This window comes from Dipteris shenzhenensis, chromosome 13 (assembly GCF_047967505.1).
Source record: "Dipteris shenzhenensis isolate YYH24624 ecotype China chromosome 13, Dip_SZ_1.0, whole genome shotgun sequence".
Classification (NCBI taxonomy): domain Eukaryota; kingdom Viridiplantae; phylum Streptophyta; class Polypodiopsida; order Gleicheniales; family Dipteridaceae; genus Dipteris; species Dipteris shenzhenensis.
In genome coordinates, this window is record NC_141608.1 from 38,236,287 (window position 1) to 38,242,645 (window position 6,359).

Sequence of the window (6,359 nt, forward strand, 5' to 3'; positions counted from 1 at the left end):
TACGAAAATTTTTGTGCCCATCGGATATCCTTTGCATGGTCTATCGAGCATTAAATACTATTTTTACTCTAGTGTCATGCACATCCGTCAAAAAACACGTTTCTAGGTATGTTATAGGATCAAGCACTTATGGGATGGGCATGCCACTTTGCATGTAAGTCGATTCTACCTAGTTGAAGGTGTGTGCAAAGTATTGTGCCCATCGGATATGCTTTGCATTGTCGATCAAGCATAAAACACCATTGTTGCCTTAGTGTCATGCACAATCGTCAAAAAACACGATCGTAGGTGTATTTTTCAAACAAGTACTTATTCGATGGGGATGCCACTTTGCACACAAGTCAATACTGCCTAGGTTGAGGAACGTGTAAAGTCTTGTGTCCATTGGATATGCTTTGCATAGTCTGTCTCACATGATACACCATTTTGTTGCTAGTGTTATGCACAATCGTCATAAAATACATAGGAGGTGTGTTATCCGAACAAGTACTTATGAGATGGGTGCACCACTTTGTATGCAAGTCAATAAGACCTAGGTTGAAGAGTGTACAAAGTTTTGTGCCCATTGGAGAAATGTAGATGCGATAATATTAGAAAATTCTCGGTATATGTATATGTGTGTGTGTGTGTGGCAAACAATTTTGGCACAAAGTAAACACCTAGTGCACAAATTATGCACTTCATACCTTGAGTAAATAAGCTTGTTGATGAGGATAAATATGCCCTTGAATAAAAGCACAGTTGTTGTATGACCACAATAGGATCGCTTTGACACCTGTGATTTTGCCCATATGTAAGTTTACAAATAGTATAAAAAATCATGTAATAATATATTAATAGTTTGCAAATGTGTATAGCAAGTGAGTAATGGGAAGTGGAAGTGGGAATGAGGAGGGAGGAGTGGAATAGGATAGGGAAGTAATAAGGGTGTATGATAATAAGTATAAAAAATAGTATAATAATATATTAATAGTTTTTAAATGGCAAGTGAGTAATGGGAAGTGGAAGTGAGAGTGGGGAGGGAAGAATGGAATGGGAGAGGGGAAGGTAATAGGGGAGTAGGCTAATAAGGGAGTGAAATGAGTGAGGAAGTTAATAGGGGATGAAAAAGAGGAGGGTGAGATGGGGAAATATGGGATTTTGGAAAATGGGAGGAGTATGGGACGTGGTGGAAATGTGGGATGGGAGTGGTGGCAATGGGGAGGAAGAAGAAATGGATGGATGGGAGGAGGGCTAATGGATGAGGGATGGGGGTTCAATAGGAGAGGGGGAGTAATGGGAGCCAATGGGAGAGGAGATAAATGAAAAGCCAATAGGAGAGAGGGGAGGAATGGAAAGCCAATAGGAGAGGAGGAGGAAAACCTAATTTTTCTTATATATAGTCTTCCTTCATTCATTCATTCTCCCCTCATTTCATTCAAGCAAGAAAGCAAGGACGATCAAGAGAGCAAGGAAGGAAGAGCAAGAAAGCAAGAAAGAGCAAACTTACAAACTGTTTCCAGGTACTTGCAAACTTTTTTTTCTAGTTTCTTTTTTAAAATTTGAAGAGAGAGAAACTAGAGAGAGAAAGGTTCAGGGGAGGGGAGGGAGGGGAGGGAGGAGGAAGGGAGGGGAGGAAGAGGGTGGGAGGGGAGGGAGGAGGAAGGGAGGGGAAGAAGGGGCGAAGAGGGAGGTGGGTGGGAGGGAAGGGGGTGGGAGGGGAGGCTAGTGCGGCGGGTGGGAGGGAAGCGGGTGGGTGGGGAGGGGGGCTGAGAGGAGGAGGGGGGAGCGGCTGAGAGGGGGAGGGGGGGGCGCGGTTGAGAGGAGGGGGGAGCGGCTGAGAGGGGGAGGGAGGGGGGCGCGGCTGAGGGGGGGAGGGGGGGGAGGGTGAAGAGGGGGGGCTGGCGGCCGTGGCCGCCAGCCCGGGAGGGTGGGGGAGCGGCTGAGGGGGGGGAGGAGGGAGGGGGGGCACGACTGAGAGGGGGAGGGGGGGGGCGCGGCTGAGGGGGGGAGGGGGGGGGAGGGTGAAGAGGGGGGGCTAGCGGCCGCGGCCGCCAGCCTGGGAGGGTGGGGGAGCGGCTGAGGGGGGGAAGGGGGGGTGGGGGAGGGGTTGCGAAGGGGGGGGGGAGGGTGAAGAGGGGGGGGCTGGGTGAGAGGAGGGGGGGGGGGGCTGGCGGCCGCGGCCGCCAGCCAGGGAGGGTGAAGGGGGGGGGGGGGAGGGTGGGTTGCGAAGGGGGGGGGGAGAGTGAAGAGAGGGGGGCTGGGTGAGAGGAGGGGGGGGGGGCTGGCGGCCGCGGCCGCCAGCCCAGGGAGAGAGGAGAGGGGGTTGCGAAGGGGCTGGGTGAGAGGAGAGGGGGGGGGCTGGGTGAGAGGAGGGGGGGGGGCTGGGTGAGAGGAGGGGGGGGGGCTGGCGGCCGCGGCCGCCTGCCAGGGAGGGTGAAGGGGGGGGATGGGTGGGTCGCGAAGGGGGGGGGGGAGGGTGAAGACCCCCCCTGGGTGAGAGGAGGGGGGGGAGCTGGCAGCCGCGGCCGCCAGCCAGGGAGGGTGAAGGGGGGGGATGGGTGGGTTGCGAAGGGGGGGCGGGAGTGTGAAGAGGGGGGGCTGGGTGAGAGGAGGGGGGGGGGCTGGCGACCGCGGCCGCCAGCCCAGGGAGAGAGGAAGGAGAGGGGGGGGGCTGGGTGAGAGGAGGGGGGGGCTGGCGGCCGCGGCCGCCACCCAGGGAGCGTGAAGGGGGGGATGGGTGGGTTGCGAAGGGGGGGGGGAGGGTGAAGAGGGGGGGTTGGGTGAGAGGAGGGGGGGGGGCTGGCGGCCGCGGCCGCCAGCCCAGGGACAGAGGAGAGGGGGGGGGCTGGGTGAGAGGAGGGGGGAGAGAGGAGGGGGGGCTGGCGGCCGCGGCCGCCAGCCAGGGAGGGTGAAGGGGGGGGGGGATGGGTGGGTTGCGAAGGGGGGGCGGGAGGGCCGCCAGCCAGGGAGGGTGAAGGTGGGGGGGGATGGGTGGGTTGCGAAGGGGGGCAGGAGGGTGAAGAGGGGGGGGTGGGTGAGAGGAGGGGGGGGGGGCTGGCGGCCATGGCCGCCAGCCCAGGGAGAGAGGAGAGGGGGTTGCGAAGGGGCTGGGTGAGAGGAGGGGGGGGGGCTGGGTGAGAGGAGAGGGGGGGGGCTGGCGACCGCGGCCGCCAGCCAGGGAGGGTGAAGGGGGGGGATGGGTTGCGAAGGGGGGGGGAGGGTGAAGAGGGGGGGGTTGGGTGGTGAGAGGAGGGGGGGGGCTGGCGGCCGCGGCCGCCAGCCCAGGGAGGGTGAAGGGGGGGGGATGGGTGAGAGGAGGGGGGGGGGCTGGCGGCCGCGGCCGCCAGCCCAGGGAGAGAGGGAGGGTGAAGGGGGGGGGGGATGGGTGGATTGCGAAGGGGGGGGGAGGGTGAAGAGGGGGGGGCTGGGTGAGAGGAGGGGGGGGGCTGGCGGCCGCGGCCGCCAGCCCCAGGGAGGGGTTGCGGAGGGGGGGCTGGGTGAGAGGAGGGGGGTGTCGCCAAGGAGGGAGGGAGGGGGGGCCAAAGGGAGAGTGGGGAAGAGGGTGGAAGGGTGGGGGGTCGCCAAGGGGGGTGGGGAAAAGGGAGGAAGGTTAAAAGGGGGTAGGGGGAAAAAGGGGTAGGGGAGGAAGAGGTTAGGCGACGGGAGAGGGGAAGGGTAGCGGGAGGGGAGGGGGGAGGGGGAGGGGGATTTTGGGGAAGGAGGGGGGGCAAGGGGAAGGGAGGAGTTTTGGCGGCGGAGGGAGGGGAGGGAAGGAGGTTGGAGGAGAGGATTGGGTCGAGGGATGGATGGAGGGAAGGAGAGGAGAGAGAGGAGAGAGAGAGAGGGAGAGGAGAGGAGGGAGCAGAAGGAGAGAGATGGGAGAGGAGGATTTGACTTACTATCACGAGCAAGAACGAAAAATAAGATTTGACTTACGAGAAGAATAAAAAGGACTTACGAGAATGAAAAGGACTTACGAGAATCGAGAAGAATGTTGAAGAAAGTATCAAGAAGAATGTTGAACATAAATTTGAATTCAAAAGGAACGTATAAGAAGAAAGTATAAGAAGAATGTTGAACACAAATTTGAATTCAAATTTATAATGAATTCAAATTTCCCTCTCTTTTTTGAAAATTCAAATTTATGTGTAGGAGTGGACTAGTTTTAACTCTCTCCTCATTTCATTGAAGCAACCAAGAGCGGAAGAGAAAGGATAAGCCGAGCCTTACTTTTTTCACTTTTTCCAGGTACTTGCATTCTTTTTTATTCGTCTTGTAATTCTATTTCTTTACTTACAATTCTTTTCAATTAGTTTCTTGTTAAGGTTTTTGAGTTCTATTTCTTAAAATTCGTATTGTAATTCTTTTTCTTTACTTATAATTCTTTTTCAATTAGTTTATTCTTAAAGTTTTTGAGGAGGGTGGTCTTTTAGAAGGCATTACAATTCTTTTTAAATTAGTTTCTTATTTGAGTTTTTGAGTTCTATTTTAATTAGTTTTTTATTTATATTTGAGTTTGTAAATTTGAGAAATGGGAGAATAGGGAGGGAGGGAAAGAGAGAAATTAAGAGAGAGAAGAGGGGCTCCTTAAGAGAGGGAGAGAGAGAGAGAGATTCACACCGAAAAGAGGGGCTCCTTAAATGAGAGAGAAGAGTAGGGAGGGAAAGAAAGAGAGAGGAGAGAGGCGGAGAGAGATTAAGAGAGAGAAGCTGGTAAAGAGAGAGGAGAGAGGGGGAGAGAGATTAAGAGAGAGAAGCGGGTCTCTTGGGGGCCGTCTCGGGGGGGTCACTATGTATAAACCCTCTATACCACGTGCGTTCGAGGCATATTTCTAAAATCCCTTATCTGTGTAAATTTTTCATTAATAAAATGTACCCCTTTTCTATACAAATCTGTAAATTTTTTCCAAAACTATTTTAAATAGTCCCTTATGTATATTTATTTCTGTAAATTTTAGAAATAAAAAATATCCTTTCGTTGAACTCACGTGATAGGGTTACATATGATGAGTGACCTCCCCGAGGGGGCCGTGGCTACTTGAGGGAGGGAGAGAGTAGGGAGAGAGAGGGAGAGAGAAAGAGAGAGAGGGAGAGAGAGAAAGAGAGAGAGGGAGAGAGAGAGAGATGTTTATGGGAATGAAACGTGGCGAGAGGAGAGAGGAAAAGAGAGAGAGAGAGAGAAGAGAAGAGGGAGACTTAGGGAGAGAGAGGGAGAGAGAGAGAGAGAGAGAGAGAGGGAGAGAGAGAGAGAGAGAGAGAGAGAGAGGAATGAAACTTCTGTGCTAGAGGGAGGGAGAGGGAGAGAGAGAATAAGTGGGATGAGGATAGAGAGAAAAATAATTAAGAGTTGTCAAAGAGAGAGAGAGAGATTAAGAGAGAGAAGGAGGTGTCTTGACTATGGCTACAAGGAGATTTAGGAGGAGAGAGAGAGAGAGAGAGAAAGTAAAGAGAGTTTTATATATTTACATCTTTTATATTATATTTTTAAATGAGAGAGAAGAGTAGGGAGGGAAAGAAAGAGAGAGGAGAGAGAGGGAGAGAGATTAAGAGAGAGAAGCGGGTCTCTTGGGGACCGTGGCTTCTCTTGGGGACCGTGGCTCCTTGAGGGAGGGAGAGAGTAGGGAGAGAGAGGGAGAGAGAGAGAAAGAGAGAGAGGGAGAGAGAAAGAGAGAGAGGGAGAGAGAGGGAGAGAGAGAGAGGAATGAAAAATACTTAAGAGTTATAGAGAGAGAGAGAGAGATTAAGAGAGAGAATGAGGTGTCTTGACTATGGCTACAAAGAGATTTAGGAGTAGAGAGAGAGAGAGAGAGAGAGAGAAAGTAAAGAGAGTTTTATATATTTACATATTTTATATTATACTTTTAAAAAATTATAAAAGAGTGAATTTATGGTTTGTTTTGAAGGTGAGATAATGTTTTTATATATATTCATCTTTTAAATTGAAAAATGTTAACTTTTCTTTAGATACTTGTTCTTTATTTATATCACATGCAGGTTTAGCCTCTACATCACAACCCCTTCTTTTGCATATTTAAGCCTCTTAAACCCCAGCACATTAAAATGAACACAGAAAAAGAAATTATTTATTGCTTTTCTTCGCTTCGACGGTTGGTTTAGCATAGTTTAGCATAGATTAGATTGCCTTAGAGGAGAGACAATTCTCCAAGTTGCCAATCGAAGCCATGCTCAAATTTTTCTAACTAGTTCCTAATCCTTGTCAATCCCTTCGCTCACATGCGGTTTAACACTCATAACATGCTATTAAATAAGACCTTTTACCATTTACCAAGAAGTTTATCAGTGGGCAGATTGCATGAGCAGATATCAGTGGACAGATTGCATGAGCAGATATCAGTGGACAGATTGCATATATCAGTG